The sequence below is a fragment of the Mustela nivalis genome (assembly GCF_964662115.1).
Source record: "Mustela nivalis genome assembly, chromosome: 3".
Lineage (NCBI taxonomy): Eukaryota > Metazoa > Chordata > Mammalia > Carnivora > Mustelidae > Mustela > Mustela nivalis.
Genome location: NC_139022.1, coordinates 172,068,886 through 172,087,641, shown reverse-complemented (window position 1 = coordinate 172,087,641; position 18,756 = coordinate 172,068,886).

Below are 18,756 nucleotides of genomic sequence, written 5' to 3'. Positions count from 1 at the left end.
TGTACTCATGAACACATTTCCACACTTCCCTAACTCTGAAAGTCTTCCTTCAATTTCCAGGGGATTCCCAGGTATGACGACTGCTGAGAAGCCAGTTGGTTTCTAGGATCACCCAGCAGGGAGAAAATACTTTGGATTCTACTGGACCCAAGGATGGAGAGAGATGACTCCACAGGGTCATCAGGTCGCTTCCCCAAACAAGCATTTTTTGCATGCCTCCCCTGTGTGCGAGGGATATAGCGGTGAGCAAGACAGATGACGCCTCCACTGTGACGGAACTGAAGTTCTGGAATGCACATAAATGCTTCGTAATGCACATAAAGACCTTCGGGCACTACCCAGCACTGAGCGGGAATGCCAGGTAGAGCTCCCAAGCTAGAAATGGCAGTGAGGCCCTCATCCCCCCATTCACGCTCTCATCTGACTCTTCAACGTCCTGGCATTGTTTTCTTATAAAAAACGCCTGCCTTGGTGCACTCGAGAAACACATGTGGTGGCTGCTGATGGGAGCCTGTCTGGAAGCAGCTGTGGCAGACGTCCTTAGACATATTAGTCTAAGAAAGTGTTCCCAGTCCTTTAAGAAAACCATTACTTGGCTCACTGCAAGCTAATTGCATTTGTTCAGTCATTGTGAAATGGATGCAGATGGAATGAGGGAGCTAAGAAATATCCTACTGTGAAATCAGAAATAAAGCCACTTGCTCAGGAGACACTGTTGCTTCGGATGAGCTTTTCACTGAGAAGTGGGAAATTGCTCGGTAAATTTCTTTTTTCTGCTCAAGCAACTCTTTTAATTAATTTTTACTGACCGACTCCCCCTTTAGCACAAAAAAAGTGTGAGCGTATAAAGAACTGGGCTTGTTGACAGTGCCTTACAGGGTTAAAAGGTGAAGATGAGGGAGACAAATCTGTTCCTTTAAGTCTGGGACAAAGCTTTGCTGTGTTAGGCTCTGCAACTTTCATAACGAGCCACAACGGATGCAGTGTTGTCTTATTATCTTATTAAGGCTGTGTGAGTATGAAAAGATCTTACTTTTTAAGTAAATACCATTATGGGAGTAACAACCAAAAACCGAGAATCACGCATTAATGGGAAGAAGCACATAACATTTTGATAAAATACATGAGATCTCTCTATTTAAAGGAGACAGGTTAAAGCTGTAGCATAGTGGGGTGCCTGGGTGGCTCAGTCGATTAAACATCTGCCTTCAGCTCAGGTCATGATCCTGGAGGCCCGGGGATTGAGCCCTGCATCGGGCTCCCTGCTAAGCAGGGAGTCGGCTTCTCCCTCTGCCCTTCACCCAGCTCATGCTCTCCCTCTCTCTCTCTTTACCTCTCTCAAATAAGTAAATAAAATCTTAAAAAGAAAACCGTAGCATAGTTTCTTCTATCCCATAAAGGCATCTTACCTATTAGTTTGATCAAATGATGCTGTATTGTTCTCTTTTCATGAGTTACTTAACATAAAAGTGTAGTCTCATTTAGTAACTTACTTCCCTGCGGTAGGAATTCTAAAAGGGTTTTAGAGTTTGGGCAGTGAAGTTAATCCTATCGGGGAGTAACTGTTTTGGAAAACTGTTGTTCACTAATCTTATCATATCCCTAGCCTGAAGAAAAATGTCCTATTGAAGCTTTAGATTATTGACTCAGGTTGCCCAGTGTCTGAGACACACAAGCTTATGAAGGTTATTAGAGAGGAGCAGGGTTAACAGCACGCAGCTGGGAGGGAATGATACAAAGACTTGGACTCTTGGGAAAAGAACCCCAATCCAACCTATCAGTTGGCTGGTCAACCAGTTGGCTAGTCAACCACATAGGTGAAGTTTGTCAAGGTTTCTCAAGGTTAGGCAGTACATCCGAGCAGCAGCAGGGCAGGAACCTAGGTCTTCTGAACTAGTCAGGGCTGCCTCCACCTTTTAAAAAAATGTTATGGTCACGCCTCTTAAACATCCTACAGGGTCTGTGATGAAGAAACATTCAGAAGCCTTGTTAATTTCCAAGTTTGCTTGTGGGACTGGTTTATGGACTATGTATTCTCTCTTCAGTGGTTTGGCTTCCAGCTCCAAATGGAAAGTAAGCAAAATTCCTATGTTAGGAACAGGGGATAAATGGGTTTGCATGGCTTCCTTAAGGTGCCAGACACTTCTATCAAGAAAAAAGGCTCTATTGTGAGCGATGGTGTGACAGACATGAAGGTGTCGACATCTCTTCAAGATCTTGGCTTCACTTCCTTTGGGGTATACCCAGATGTGGGATTGCTGGATTGTATGGTCATTCTATTTTTAATTTTTTAAGAGCAACATAGATGGCCATGGATGGCTTTGCGCTAAGGGAAATGTCAGAGAAAGATGATTACATATGGAATTTTAAAAAGCCAAACTTTTAGAAACAGGGAGTAGAAATGGTGGTTACCAGGGGTGGGGGAGATGGGGAGATGTTGGCCAAAAGTACAAACTTTCAGTTAGAAGATGCATAAGTTCTGAAGATCTAATGCACAGCATTGTGATTATAGATGGGGATACTGTGTTTATAAATTTGAAAGTTGCTAAGAGAGTATATCTTAGATGTTCTGACTGCATAAAAGAACTAGCAATTATGTGATAAGATAGAGGTGTTAGCTAAGCCTGCAGTGGTAATCACATTGCCATGTATAAATGTATCAAATCAATACTTAACGTCAATTGTATCTTGATAAAGCTGGAAAAAGACTCTACCACCACTTATGGCAGCGTCTGGAAGGGTTGAGCCTAAGGCTCCTGTGGCTAGGGTAACTATCCATCCTGGTTTGCCTAGCACTGAGAAATTTTCCAGGAAACTGGAACTTCCCAGTGCTAAAACGGGGAAGGTTTTGGACATACTGGGGCTGGCAGCTCGCCCTGCCTATGGCGGGAAGGAAATCTACATTTCGCACTGGGAATTCACACGAGCCCGCGCACATGTAAGATTCGAGGGTCTAACCCTGGCACGTTAACCAGGTAGTTAGCATCCTAGATACTGGATCACACAAAAAATAAAAAAGATCCTAAAAACACTTTAGCCAAAATCCTGTTCAAAGTTTGCAAATACACAAATGTCTGTTCTCTGTTCCATGATTTGAAAGTGATGAAGGTTTTCTAGGACTAACAGCATGAGACACAGAGCACCCAAGTTCCTGGAGCACAATTTTATCATTCTTGAAGCTTCTCAGAGTTTTAACGATTCAGTAAAGGAGACAGACTCTCCAAATTGCGGCGTGGCTAAAAATTCTTCCTTCCAGGGTAGCAAAGCCCATCTGTTTTTAAACTGTGCGGGAGCTGCTACCGCTTGCCTAGGCTGTTGTTTTCCTTACACTGCAGTTGTCTGAAGTGACCCTTCCCCTCCACTCCTGCTTCCCGGAGCGCAGTAACCATAACTACCTCTTATTTGGGAAAGTGCATGTGGGCTGCTCCTCTCCTTGATTAATACACGGAGTCAATATTTTTGCTGCATTTTATGGCGTCCCCCTGGGAGGCCAAGAGGCTTGACTATTCATGTTCTCCTCTCTCTTTCCCTTCTCTCCTGCTGGAAAACAGGGGACCCTAGACATTCTCTTTCTAGTAGAAGGGAGAAACTGGTGTTTAGAGGAAGCCGTGGTTGTTGTTTATTGATAAGATTTCTGGGCATACAACCTGCCATGTCCACAGGCTCATTTATTACTGCAGTTCTCGAAATGAGGCAGAACAAGGGAGAGTCAATGCTCAGTTGCTTGATTCTTTCGTGAAGAACACCTCCTCCTGAAATTTCAGCTTCCTTCTCGCGCTCTCTCTCTCTCTCTCTTTTTTTTTTTCTGACTTACTGGTTTTCCTGCAGATCAATCTCCCTTGATCTGGGCCGTGAACTTGTATCCCTTTTCTTTCCTACTCGTGCTCATGGACATTGGAAACATACTCAGCGTGAGGGGCTTTAAACGTCACGAGGAGGCTGAACCACTGCATCTAGAAGAGATTGCGGTGGGGGACAGTGTTCACAGGAATCATCAGATGCTGGAGTTAGAGTCTCAGGTTCATGCTCTTGTTACTCATGTGTTTCTGTTTTAGAGATTTCCTCCTTTTACTTTTAACCACTGTATTCAGAAGAAAAGTGAGAGACGTAAAATAAACTGAGAAGTGGAGTGGCCTTGGAGAGAGCAGAGAAAATGAGAGCGCCTGTGTCTCTGAATGTTGGGGTCTTCCCTTCTTTTCTTGAGCTTCCTTGTTTCCTTCCTCTTCACCTGGTAATCACAGCCCGCACTCGCTGCGGTGGGGGAGCCTCCGGCTTAGGTGGTGATGAGGGACCCTCCAGGCGACAGGATGGACAGGGAGCACGTGGGAGGGGTTCCGGAGATCCGGGCAGGTGAAGGGTGGGACTTGCCGGGAGAACCTGGATCATCTCATGGAGCAGATTTCCAGAAGGACATGCCTGCCGCACGGAGGCAAGTCCCCTGAGTGTGTCTGGGGGTGTGGGAGTCCAGTGACTGGAGAGCCAGCAAAGCAAGCCCCAGTCTAACAAAAACTCATACAACTAAACTCGTGGAGTTCTTACTGTTTATTCCCAGTTATCATGAAGCCCAAATATGGGTGTGGTGCATTAGATTTACCGTGCAGCAAATTCGCTTTGCAGGGGACCGTTCTAATGTGTCTAGCTCCTGCGTGTATGGAAAAGCACACGAGTCTCCCAGATGGGTGGACCCCAGGGATGGTGGACTTTGCAGGCTCAGGGTGCACACGAGATTCTTCACACACCCAGAACTGCACCCACATGTCCCGCCCTCCCAAGCCTCTGGGTGGGAAGGGGGATTCAGAGAAAGGGAGGGCAGGGGGGTAGGGAAAAAGTGCAACGTTCCACATTCCCTATTCTGACCCAAACACTTTCTGACTTTCTGAACTGACTAGCCAGGTTGTCCAAGGACACGGCTTAACAAGTGTTGGAAGAATATTCTTTTTGCACATCAAATCTCCACTCTTAGCTTCAGCCGAAACTCGATTTGTCTGGATTAGAGTAGACACAAAGATTTGTTACTGAACTATAACGGGAGACCATGGGTTGGTAAAAAAGGTGTCACGCCAAGGTGCAAATGATATAATCAGATCCATCATTTGGGGGAGAATGAGGCACTGCTTGGACAGAAAGGGGGAGAAAAGAAAAAGTGGAGGTGATAGGGGTCTCTTCTCTTCCCCTGGCCTGCCTTATTGATGTTTAAGGCAAAAAGTGACCTTAAAGGCCAGCTGGTTCAATACAGTCATTTTGCAAGCGAGGATCACGTGCCCCCAGAGGTCAATGCTTTGCCTAGGGTCATCAGGCCGGTCAATGTCAAAGTGCACCAGAGAGCAGCGACCTTGACTGGCAGTCCTGTGCCCTTTTCACCGCAATATGTCGTTTCCAATGTCCGTGAGGGCAAAGTAAACACCAGGGGCCACATTCCCTGCCAAGGCTTTGCACAGAGGGTGGGCCCCTTTGCAGGGAGGGAAGGGTGGAGGGTAATGAATTACCAGCTGTCCCTCAGCTACTTCTTCCTGAGAATCCTCCCCGGGACCCTGCACCATCTACAAGTCTGCTTGGGGCTTGCTGTGGCCCTATTTGCAAACTTCATGATTTCAGTGTTCTCATTCTGGTCTAGAGTTGATATTGGGGGGATATTCGTTGTAGCTAGAATTTTTTTTTCTTTAATTCCGATTTTGTCTGGACGGTTGTGTTCTGCCTATCTTCCCCATCTTTCCTATCTTTCTTCTTTCTAAGGTGTTCTGTTAGGTCCCATTGTTCAAACTCAGCCGGAATCTACCACTTCCCCCACACTCAACCCTGTCTGTGTTGAGAAGCAGTCTTGAAATAGGGCATCAAATGAATGCAGACCTGGGCAGCACAGAGCACATGGAGAAGACGCCTTCTCAGGCCAATGCACACTCTTTGTCAAGTGACGGATGCCTCTGTCCGGGTCCCGCGGTGGCTGTCCCCTTGGCACTGTTTTATCACGTGACGGGAGGCAGGGAGCATACAGTCTCCGGGCCTCAGGCTCTTCACTGAAGAGTGATAATAGCTCAGATATTTCTGTTCAGCTCAGTGTTGGGAAGTTAAAATGTAGGTAACAAAACAAGGTCACCCATTAAAAAGCGCTGTGCAAATACTAGATAGACACAGAACAGGGTCCTATGTGTTCCTGCTCTGAGAACCTCAAAGGTCTGTGGAAAAACACTTAAATTTAACACAGATTTTATTTTAGAAAACAAGCTATTTCTTTTCTTTAAAGAATTCATGTTGTTTAAAAAAACAAAAAAAAAACAAAAAACGAGATAGCCCATCCTTTCGGGCAAAGGAGAAAGGTTCTGTTTTAGAATTCTCTAGTTATCCTCTGCCTCCTCCGAGTATAATTGAGTGCTATAATACTGTTCATTGCTCTCTGTTCCTCTGGGTGTTGCAGTGTATTGAGTGAATTGACAGAGTGCTAGGGAGTAGCCGGCCCCTTCACTGGGGTACAAATGAGAGGATGAACAAGCTGCTTCACTGCCCGTTTGTTCCAGGGGCTCCCATTATGGGGCCATTTTGGAGTCTGTCAACCCAGGGGCGTGGTGGAGCAGGCAGCTGTCATTCGTGCTTCAGAGACACATTCCCCTTCTGGATCCCCGCCCTCCAGGTTATTTCCATGCTGTAAGAGCATCACATGGTTTCAGAGTTGGTAGAATCATCAGATGATGTCTGATCCACGTTCCTTTCAAGCCTACCGGATGGAGGTGGAGAGGGAGAGCGCAGAGTCCCGTGGAGACCGCAAAGCTGCAGTCCTCACCCCTGAGCCCATCTCCTGACGGCGCTTTCATGGATTCAAGGACAGAGCTCTAGCCTTTAGTTTGGGGATATAGGAAAATACTCCGGAGTGGTGGTTCTCAATCAAGGGGCTTTTATTTTGACCCCCTTTACCTTCAGCACATGATTGGCAATGTCTGGAGACATTTCTGCCGTGATTGCGTAGTCCTGCATCCTTGGATGTGGGGTTCCAAGGACAGGATTGTTGTTTGATGCCCCCACAAGAAAGCAGGAGCCGGCTCAAAATGCCAATGGTGCTGAGGCAGAGACACCCTGGTCTCGATGATCTCTTCACTCTGGAACTGGAAAGACTTACACTCAAACCCTGGGTCTATATTCTCTGTCTTCCTAAGTAGGTTAACTAAGCGCTCTGTGACTCAGTTGCCTCATCTGTAAAAGGAGCACCGTCATAGTGCCTCTTGCATAGGATTGTCAGGAGGGCTACATAAAACACTGCACATAAAGCAGAGGAAGTGTCATGTGTTGGTGCTGAAGAACTGTTAACTAGGATAACTGGATGCCTGTTGATAAAATCAAGCCGCGCCGTGTCAATACCTGAAGGCACTCACAGCTTGGTAGGGCGGACGGATCCTTAAATTCTGTTTCCAGAACCCTGAAGGGAGGGGGCAGCCCAGTCAGCCTGGAAACGCTTGGAAGATGAGAATCGTCTCTTTCCCCTCCCTGTCCTCAGGATCTAGCGCAGGATCACATGAACTGGTGAGCAAGTGAGTGAGTGAATGGAGGAATTAGGGAAGCTTCTAGAGAATGTGCTCTTTGCTTGAATTGGGTAGCAGTAACATAAAACAAATAATAAATGCTAACATAAACAAGAAACCATGGGAATATTATCTACGTGTGAATTATCTGAGCGAGGGGAGATGACAGTGCGGGCCAGGACCCAGTGCTCACAGAGCTCTGGCCTTGAGCTCCTCAGGGAGCCTCAGGTGCCCCAGCTGTGACCTTTCCACTCTTGAATTTTTACGGAATGCACAAAGTTGAATCCAGAAAAATGCCTCTGCTCCTCTGGTCTTTAGCTGGTGACACGACAGCCATACGCTCGGGTCACCCAGCTCCTGGAGACTGATGGGTTTAGGAATACATGCTTTTTGGAACCTAACCTGCTTTCAAGGACATGGCCCTTGGCTGGGCAGTTCACTGAGGCTGAAGAAGTACTCGTGTGGGAGTTTGAGCGGTTAGGACCGGAAGAGAGGGCAGATGGTGAAGGCTTAGTTGCCAGCCCAGGGAGATTAAACTGGACCAGAGGGCTGATGTTGTCCCGTTGCTCTGTATGAATCAGTGATGGCTAACATAGACTTGCATATGTCACGTAGCGATGGCTACCCTTCACCAAGCAGGCATTATTTTTTCCCTTGGTTCACAGAGGGGCCAACTGAGGCACAGGGGTTCAGTAGCAGCTGGTAAGAAATGGATCCAGGATTCGAGCTCTCACATTCTATTCCGAAGTCCATGCTCTGAATCCCTATGCTGTCCATGAATTTGGGACTAGTGCCCAGTGCACTATTAACAGGGCTCCTGTCAGCCATGGGGAGGGGCAGGAGAAAGGTTTGGGGCACTAGCATTAAGGCAGGGGTGGGGGGATGATGTGGGGAGGGAGCCCGGAGCAGGGGCTCAAGGGTACTCTCCCGGCTTTCAGCAAAGAAGATCCTGGTTTGCTACTTTGATTGTATTTTTCTTAGGGCTGAGAAGTTTAATGGCCAGGGTGAAAGTTCCTCGACATTTCAGTGGTGAAGGGATGGAGTCATCCCCAAGGGAAGCTGGCTTGGCGTCATCACGGCAGTCTCCGCTCTGGCCTCGCTCCCGGGCAGCCCGTGCATCTACTTCAGCGACTGTGATGCTAAGGCCACCCGGGGCCAGGGGCAAATAGACGGAAGGAAGGACAGAAGTTGGCAGACGAGCCACTCCGTGGACACTCCCGTCACAGCAAGATGCCCACAGGGCAGATCTTTTCAACATAGAGCTAGGATGTATTTTGGTCCTTGGCTCCTACTTATTAAAAACTCGTTTATTGTTCATGTGTGAATTATATGATTGAGTTCTTGACAAGCTGGGTTTACATTTTTATGACGCCAGATCTGTGGATCGTGTTGTTGAAGGTGCTTCTATTGCTTTTTTGTTGATTAGAAGGTGATTCTTTGTGCAGATTCATTTTTTTCTCATACTTTCTTGAGTTTCATGTCTCTTGCATATGTAATTCTTGAGGACATCAGCAACCTTTTCAGTATGAAGATTTCTGTACCTGATTTTCTCCGAGTTCCATTTATCGAGAAATCGATAGCCCTTTGTCTCTTTCCAGCATCTGCTTAAACTCTACGCCTCGCCTTCCATTCATCTGTTTAAATCTTTCACCACACCTTGTTTTTCAATGTTTATAGTTTAAAATATGTTTAAAATATGTTTTAATATTTATTAATGAAAGCCCCTCCCCTTCACCTTTAAAAAATTTAATTATGAATGCTCATTCTGTTGGGCTTTCATATTTTCTATTTTTCATATTTTTATTGGTGTTATATATTATTTGTAAGAGCTATAGGTAGGTAGAGTGTAAGGATCTGATCCCATGGCTTGGATATAGATGGATGAAGGAGCAGTTCGGGGAGCTCCCGGGTTCCTCACTTTGTCCCTAGGAGGAAGGTAGGACAGTTCCTAACAGAGAGCAGAAAGGAGACCAGTTTGGGGACTGGGTGGACCCAGAGGACTGGGGAGGAGGATGTGGGAACTTGGCTGGGGGACACAATGTAGTCAGTTTTAATATTTGCTAAATCATCCAAGAAGAAGGTTTTATTGGGGAGTCCTGGACAGACATCCAGGTTTGGGAGACCCCAGCATTCAGCGAAGCCCTGGGTTTGTATGGAATTCCTCGCCTGAGCACAGAGGGCTCCAGGGAAGGGCTCTGAGCAACACCTTGAAGAAGCCAGTGGATGAAAAGGATCTAAGGAAGTAGACTGAACACAGCCACGGAGAAAAGCAGGGAGAGAGTGGAGGCACCAAAGCCCATGCCGGACAGAGGCTTAAGGTGTTGGCCAAACCTGCCTTCAGGACAGACGAGACAAGGAAGGAAGAAAGGCTGTTGTATTTAATAGCTCTGAGGCTTTGGTTGGGGGCTTCAGGGGAGTGGTGCGCGTGGACACAGGTTATCAGTGTTGCGGACAGAGGGGAGAAGGAAGAGAGACCCAGCTGGGAGTGCGGGGCAGGCTAGTCAGCCGGCCAGGCAGCTACCTAGACGCTGGCTGGATTATAAATGGAGGGCATTCCCATCTCCTGGGGCTCTTGGGTGATCAGTGCCTTCTGGACAGAAGTCCGCCTTCAGAAGGCTACTTTTCTGATACGGTCATTGCCCTGCCAACTTCCTTTTCCTTATTTTCAGCTTTGCTGTGTCTTTCCGTCCCTTTCCTTTCAGCCCGTCCGTTTTTATCTCATACGCTGTATTATGTTAGAGCTTCTGCACGGGCAGGCGTCTGCTGGACAAGTGCAACAGTCGAAGTCTGGTAAGCTGATGGTCTCAAGACTCCTCTTACTTGACCTTTCCACAAATGTCAACAATATTTTCCATAGTTACTCACTCCTTTATCATGGAAACACAGCCTGGGCGTCTGCGTGGGGAATGGGAAAAAAAAATTATAGGCCTCTTAAGAGAAAGTAAATCTTTTCCATAAAGTGGCCTGACTACAGCATCCAAACACACACTCTTGATGTGGTTGAGAAATCCCAAGCTGAGAGATTAGTTTAAAACAGATGCCTGGGCAGCGAACCTTCGGGATGCTCAACAAAACAAAGGATAAGTCACTTGGCAGGGACATTTCCACAACCCAGAGAAGGCGGGAGTTGCATGGGAGATAAGCTCATGATTAAGTAAAATGCAGAACGCAGGGAAAGCGATCTTTTGCAATAGGTGCACTTGACTTTATCTTGCAGGAGTCTTGGAGAGCTTTTTTAATCTGAACTGCCGAGTTCTTAGCCAGTATCTTTCAAAATGTTATATCTGCCCCGTTTTCTCTATTTCTTCTTCTGAAACTATTTTCTAGACATGTTGGACTTTCTCATTTTGTTCTTCATGAATCCTAATGATGTGTGTATATATATATATGTGTGTGTGTGTGTGTGTGTGTGTGTGTGTGTGTCTGTGTGTGTGTATGTAGTTTAAAATTCATTTTTTTAAAAATTCACTTTTGTTAAAGTAATATATGTACACTATTTAAAGCCAAATGGTTCTATAAGACTTGTGACAACAGAGGGAAAAGTCCCTGCCTTACAGTAGATTCCAGCTTCCAAATACAAGCATTTCTAACTCTTTTATTTCTTTCTTCTGATATTTGCCTCTGTATTGCTATAATACAATATCTAAACTGGAGGGAATGAGCTCTTTTTTTAAGAAAATTAATTTCTTTGATGTCTTTCTCTTCCTTCTACTATCTTTCAAACTTGTCATGGAAGTTTTTCTTTCTACGGTCATATTTTCATTTTCCAAGAAATTATTTTTTTCCCCTGGTGTTTCCTTTTTGATTGGGTCCTGTTCTTGTTTAATGTATGTGCTGTTTTCTCTTATAGCTCTGAGGATACTAGTTATAGTTGTGTTTTTTGTCGTTGCTTCTTCTTTTTCTAGTCGGCTTCTGCTCACTGTTTTCCTTTTCTCTTCCCTTCCTTAGCCTTCCCTACTCGTCCCTTCTTTCCTCTGCTCTCCTTCCCTCTTTTTGACACACAGAGCTTCCAATTAACTTCGAAATTATGAGTCTTAAATATGAACCCAGCCCCAAATGACCAGATTATGAGAGGAGAGCATTTTTTAAAAAAGTATTTTATTTATTCATTTGACAGACAGAGATCACAAGTAGGCAGAGAGGCAGGCAGAGAGAGAGGAAGAAGCAGGCTCCCCGCTGAGCAGAGAGCCCAATGCGGGGCTCGATCCCAGGACCCTGAGATCATGAACTGAGCTGAAGGCAGAGGCTTTAACCCACTGAGCCACCCAGGCGCCCCTGGAGGAAAGTATTTTATATAAAAAAGGGTAGTTGCTTTCTCTGAGGCTGCTCAGTTTCTCAAAGGGCACATCATGCACTTTCCCTTCTGAGGGGCAGACCTTGGCTGCCAGTTTTCAAACTCAAATGTGGGCAGGGGCCATCAGCCCATCTTGCAGTATACAGAATTTCACTTACTCCATTTATTAAACATGGTCTTTGCCCAAGGTTGAGCTGGGTTTTGCTGAGTCCAGAGTCTGTCTGGTTCAACTTTTCCAGAGAGTTTTCTGCTAAGGACGGAGAGGAAATTGGATCCCAACTTCTCTGATTCACTCTTCCTGCCAGTTCTATTTTGAGTTCTACACATACCCCTGCTCTCAGAGATACCAGAGGCTTCACAGTGTGAACCAGCCTGCATTTGGGTTTTGCCACTGTTAGCTTAGATTTGAGCTTTCTCTGGACTAAATATTTATTACTCACATTAAAAAAAAAGTTTTTATTTAAAATTCTGGTTAGTTAACATACAGTGTAATATTACTTCAGGTATACAACTTAGTGATTCAACATTACACACATTTTATTACTGCATCTTCTCTCCCATTCCATTTGTCCTTTTGAGTTCCTGCTTTCTTTTACCATTATCACTTGAATGGAATTTTCAGAAAGCAGGGGTGATAAATGTTTATGTTAAAGCTGCCATTTTTAGCTAGAGATCCACTCTCCCTCCATTTCTGGAAAAGACCTCTTATCTCTCTTCTGCATTCTGGATAATTTGTCCAGATCTAGAGCTTTCAGTTGGTAAATTCTTTTTTTTTTCTTTTTTTAATTTATTTTTAAAATTTCTTTTCAGTGTTCCAGAATTCATTGTTTATGCATCTCACCCAGTGCTCCAAGCAATATGTGCCTTCCATTATACCCACCACCAGGCTCACCCAACCTTCCACCCCCTGCCCCTCCAAAACCCGCAGATTGTTTCTCAAGAGTCCACAGTCTCTTATGGTTCATCTCCCCCTCTGATTTCCCCCAACTCCCTTCTCCTCTCCATCTCCCCATGTCCTCCATGTTATTTCTTATGCTCCACAAATAAGTGAAACCATATGATAATTGACTCTCTCTGCTTGACTTATTTCACTCAGCATAATCTCTTCCAGTCCCGTCCATGTTGATACAAATGTTGGGTATTCATCCTTTCTGATAGAGGCATAATACTCCATAGTATATATGGACCACATCTTCCTTATCCATTTGTCCATTGAAGGGCATCTTGGTTCTTTACACAGTTTGGTGACTGTGGTCATTGCTACTATGAACACTGGGGTACAGATGGCCCTTTTTTTCACTATGTTTGTATCTTTGGGGTAAATACCCAGTAGTGCAATTGCAGGATCATAGGGAAGCTCTATTTTTAATTTCTTAAGGAATCTCCACACTGTTTTCCAAAGTGGTTTCACCAACTTTCATTCCCACCAACAGGGTAAGAGGGTTCCCCTTTCTCCACATCCTCTCCAAAACACGTTCTTTACTGTCTTGTTAATTTTGGTCATTCTACCTGGTCTAAGGTGGTATCTCAATGTGGTTTTAATTTGAATCTCCCTGATGGCTAGTGATGATGAACATTTTTTCATGTGTCTGTTAGCCATTTGTACGTCTTCATTGGAGAAGTGTCTGTTCATGTCTTCTGCCCATTTTTCGAAATGGTTATCTGTTTTGTGTGTTGAGTTTGAGGAGTTCTTTATAGATCCTGGATATCAGCCCTTTGTCTGTATTACCATTTGCAAATATCTTTTCCCATTCCGTGGATTTCCTCTTTGTTTTGTTGACTGTTTCCTTTGCTGTGCAGAAGCTTTTGATCTTGATGAAGTCCCACAAATTCATTTTTGTTTTTGTTTCCTTTGCCTTTGGAGACATATCTTGAAAGAAGTTGCTGTGGCTGATGTTGAAGAGGCTACTGCCTATGTTCTCTTCTATGATTCTGATGGATTCCTGCCTCACGTTGAGATGTTTTATCCATTTCAAGTTTATCTTTGTGTATGGTGTAAGAGAATGGTTGAGTTTCATTCTTCTACACATAGCTGTCCAATTTTCCCAGCACCATTTATTGAAGAGGCTACCTTTTTTTCCACTGTATATTTCTTCCTGCTTTGTTGAAGATTATTTGACCATAGAGTTGAGGGTCCATACCTGGGCTCTCTACTTTGTTCCACTGTTCTAGGTGTTTGTTTTTATGCCAGTACCATGCTGTCTTGGTGATCACAGCTTCGTAGTAAAGCTTGAAATATCTATGCAAAACCCACAGCGAATATCATCCTCAGTAGGAAAAAGCTGATAGCCTTCTCTTTGCGATCAGGAACAGGACAAGGATGCCCACTCTCACCACTCTTGTTCAACATAGTATTAGAAATCCTAGCAACAGCTATCAGACAAAAAAGAGAAATAAAAGGTATTCAAATTGACAACAAAGAAGTCACATTCTCTCTCTTCACAGATGACATGATACTTTATATGGAAAACCCAAAAGACTCTACCCCCAAACTACTAGAACTCATTCAGCAATTCAGTAATGTGGCAGGATACAAAATCAATGTACAGAAATCAGTTGCTTTCTTATACACTAACAATGAAAATACAGAAAGGGAAGTTAGAGAATCGATTCCATTTACTATAGCACCAAGAACCATAAGATACCTGGGAATAAACCTAACCAGAGAGGTAAAGGATCTGTACTTGAGGAACTACAGAACATTCATGAAAGAAACTGAAGAAGACACAAAAAGATGGAAGACCATTCCATGCTCATGGATCAGAAGAATAAACATTGTTAAAATGCCTATACTGCCTAGAGCAATCTACACTTTCAAAGCCATTCTGATCAAAATTCCACTGGCATTTTTCAAAGAGCTGGAACAAACAATCCTAAAATTTGTATGGAATCAGAAGAGATGCTGAATTGCTAAGGAAATGTTGAAAAAGAAAAACATAACTGTGGACATCTGTTGGTAAATTCTATCTTGAGTTTTATATCTGTAACCTGACCACTAACTTTTTAATTTTAATGGTCATGTTTTTATTTTCTTTTCACTTATTAGAAAATTCTACCTCTCTCCCCCCATGTTGTCTTGTGTTTTTCATTATGATTATTTTCTTTTATCTTTCATCTGTCTTCTCTTTTATCCTTTAAACAGATGTGCTTTATGATCTCTTTAAGACTTTTCTAATCTCTCAAACTCTTGACTCTGCTACTTCTGATTTCTTTCTTTCTTTTCTTCTGCTTTCATGATTGCTGAATCACCATTATGGTGAACCAGGTCCTCCTCTGTTCTTTAATTTTTGACAATGAGCTCATCTTTAGTGGAGGTTTCTTTCTTTCTGTGGGAGGCCCAAGTGTCCTGAGTTATAAAAGAGCTCCTGCTGAGTGTCATCAGTTTGTTCTTGTGGGTAACCATGGAGTTCACTTGTCTGAGATTTTTGTTATTTGTTGAGATTCCTGTATTATTCAAATGGCTACATTTAGACCCCACATCTATGCCATGTACAAAACTACTGTTTTGGTTTTTCACTGGAGACTTTGATACTATTTTTCATTCAGATCCCTAGGTAGAGATAAGCCTTGCCACTTTCTATTTATTTATTTTTTTTTTATTTATTTGAGAGAGAGAGAGAGAGAGCGAGAGCGCTTGTATGCTGTTGGGGGATGGCCAGAGGGAGAGGCAGAGAATCTCAAGCAGATTCATGCTGAGCATGGAGCCCATGCTTAGCCTGATGCAGGGCTTGGTCTCACAGCACTAAAATCATGACCTGAGCCAAAATCAAGAGTCAGACACTTAATTGATTGAGGTACCCTGGTGCCACAAGTCTTGCCACTTTCTTAGGCCAGGAGGAGAATATTTTTTATTGCCATTTTTGCTGGTTGTTCAGGTATGGGCTTTTGGCTTTAACCTCCTGTTTCCATATTCTGTTTCTGATGCTGGCAGTGGGTTTCTGCAAGCTGCAGTTCCCCTCCACCATCTGGCTATCTTTCAACTTTTGTCAAAGGGGCTTCACAGAGAATAGAAGGCAGGAGGAGAGAGAAAATGCTTCCTGTTTGTTCGCTGTTCCTGAAGCATCATTTTGGCAATGGTTCATCATTCCAGTGATCCAATGGTTCTAGCTTCTAGTTTCTTTTTCTACCACCAGTGCTAGTGTCACCCCAAGATACCACTATCAACTGGGTAGCACTTCTTCCTTCAACCTCTGGGTCTTAGGTCTGCAAGGATCCTCCTCCAAAATTCTAAGTTCTAATAACCCCACTTCTGGGCAAGAGTATATGGGTCCAGACCAATAACTATGTTAATTAAGCAGTTTCTAAGATGATCCCCAATCATCTCTGTCTTCTGATATTCATGGCCTTGTGTAATTCCTACCCTTTGAACATGAGCTAGACCTAACAAACAAGGAGAATGCCACAAAAATGATGAGATGCCATACCTGAGACTGGTTAGAGAAAAATTTTGACTTCTATCTTACTTCTCCTCTTTCACTCTCTTGCCTTCTTGCTCTGTTGGAAGTAAGCTGGCATGTTTCAAGCTGCCCTAAAGGGAGACCCAGGAATGAGGCCAATATCCAACAATAAACTGAGGTTCTCAAGCTAACAGTGTATGAGAAACTCAATCCTGCCAACAGCCACAAGAGTGAGCTTGGAAACAGATCTGCCCCCACCTGACACTTCAGTTGCAGCTTTGTTGAGGAACCCTGAGTCAGAGGGCCCAAGGAAGCCACACCCAGAGGCCTGACCTACAGAAACTGTGAGATAATAAATGTTTGTTGTTTTAAGCTAAGAGGTTTTGGGGAAATGTGTTAGACAGCCATACATAACTAATTCTACCTCATTTCTTTCTTTCTTTTTTTTTAAAATTTAAGTGTTTTATCTATTTGACAGAGAAAGACACAGCGAGAGAAGGAACACAAGCAAGAGCAGTGGGAGAGGGTGAAGCAGACTTCCCACCGAGCAGGAAGTCCGACTCGGGGCTTGATCCCAGGATCCTGGGACCACGACCTGAGATGAAGGCAGATGCTTAACAACTGAGCCACCCAGGTGCCCCAATCTATCTCATTTATGATAACAGAATAACTTTTTGAGGGAGCAGAAGAGCTCCAAAGGTGCTAGCACTTCCAGTTTTCTCTAACTGGAGAGGTCCCAAGGCCTCACTACCTCTCCCAATATGATAATCAGCACCCTGACCCTTAGGTGTTAGGGTTCATATTTAAGATCCACATACACAGCATCATGTCTCTGCAAGCTCCCACTTAGTTTCTGACAGCCTGGGAACATTTCTCTTATGTTTGAACTTACCAACGTACTTCAACATATTTTGTAATAACTACCCAGGAGTTTCTCTGTGTTTGAGGGAGAAATGGACATGTTCCTCAGTCCATTTCCCCTTGTTGCCTGAAGTCCAAGGTCAAGGAGAAGATGTTGGATTTTTACATATAAAATTGGGATGTCTTTGTATTTTAATTCTTAATATTTAAACAGACTGATCTTTACCAGTTGTTAAAATACAAACTCTAGTTCATAATATGAATGGCCTCCCAGGATGAATGCCATTAGGGCAATCTGGTGGCTTAATTGCTTCCTCCCTGATGACTTATGACTTGGAACAGCTACAAAAGTAGGGTATCCAAACAAATACTTGAAGGCCAAGGATAAAAAATGTTAATAATTAGTAACAGCTAGAAGCGAAGTTAATTCTCAGTGGGCCCATAATGCCAGCTATTTAATGTAAATTAACAAATGACATCTTAATGTAAAGCACTTGAAAGCTAATATTTTAATTTTCTATGTAAGATCAATAATTCAACAAACAATAATGTGTTAGAGGAAGGAATTTAAAACTAGAGTGATCACTTCATTTCAGAGATCAGTGAAATGCTATATGAAGTTTATATTTGTGGATCTAAAATTAGACCAGATTAAGCTTAGGTGCCACATGCATTGGAAAGAAGTCCTCGTAAAAATGAAAAGTGCCAGCAATAGCTGATCACAAAGTGATAAAATTGGTCTTATAATGCTAGATAATGAGGCAATCTCTTATTATTTTTTGAAAGATTATGAAGGATCATTCTGAATTAAAGTGGTGTTGTTTTGAATTCTTGGGTCTTGTGCTTTAGGTGAAAGTTTAATAAATGAATAATGGACCAGAGTTTGAGTTTTTGCACCAGGTTGCACTGGATGAATAACTGTGACTTGAAGTGCAAAGACACAACCCTGTATTCAGACTGGATCCTCCCTGTGGCCAGAAGTGGTGGTACTTTTGTGGCTGGTTTGTACAAGATGTTGAAAGAAACCAGTCAAAGCTGATAACTTCCATTTGTGAAGGGCCCTGGCAGTTGACAAACATCTTCCCACATTTTCTCTCATTTGATCTTCTTCTTCTTCTTCTTCTTCTTCTTTTTTTTTTTTTTTTGAGAGAGAGACAGAGTGTGAGTGGGAGGGGCAGAGGGAGAGAGAATCTCAAGCAGGCTCCATGCTCAGCGTGGGGCTCCATCGTACACTGCACTGAGCTTCCGGCCCCATGTTAGACTTAATTCCATGACCCTGAGATCATGGCCTGAGCTGAAATCAAGAGTCAAAAACTCTTGACTGGCGGAGCCACCCAGATGCCCCTCATTGATCTTTAGAATAAGCCTGCATGGTTGGGTATTCTTAGCCTCATTTGATCAATGAAGGGATCGATAAATTATGATTTGCTTGGGGTCATATCACGTGCAAATGCAGAATTCCTCCCGGGACTTCAAGTGCATTACCATATTCTAAGTGGTTTTCAGGGCCCCTGGAATTACACTGTTTTTTTTCAGATCTGTCTGCATTTTGCTCTCTATAATGGCTGGCAAAGCCACGCAAGTGGTCTCCATTATCATTCTTCAGTGTTTTGGAGTGTGTTCATCCCCCAGATATCTTAACATTTGCTTACTGTCTTTGATTTTGAATTATTTTTTATCAGACAGATTTCTAAGC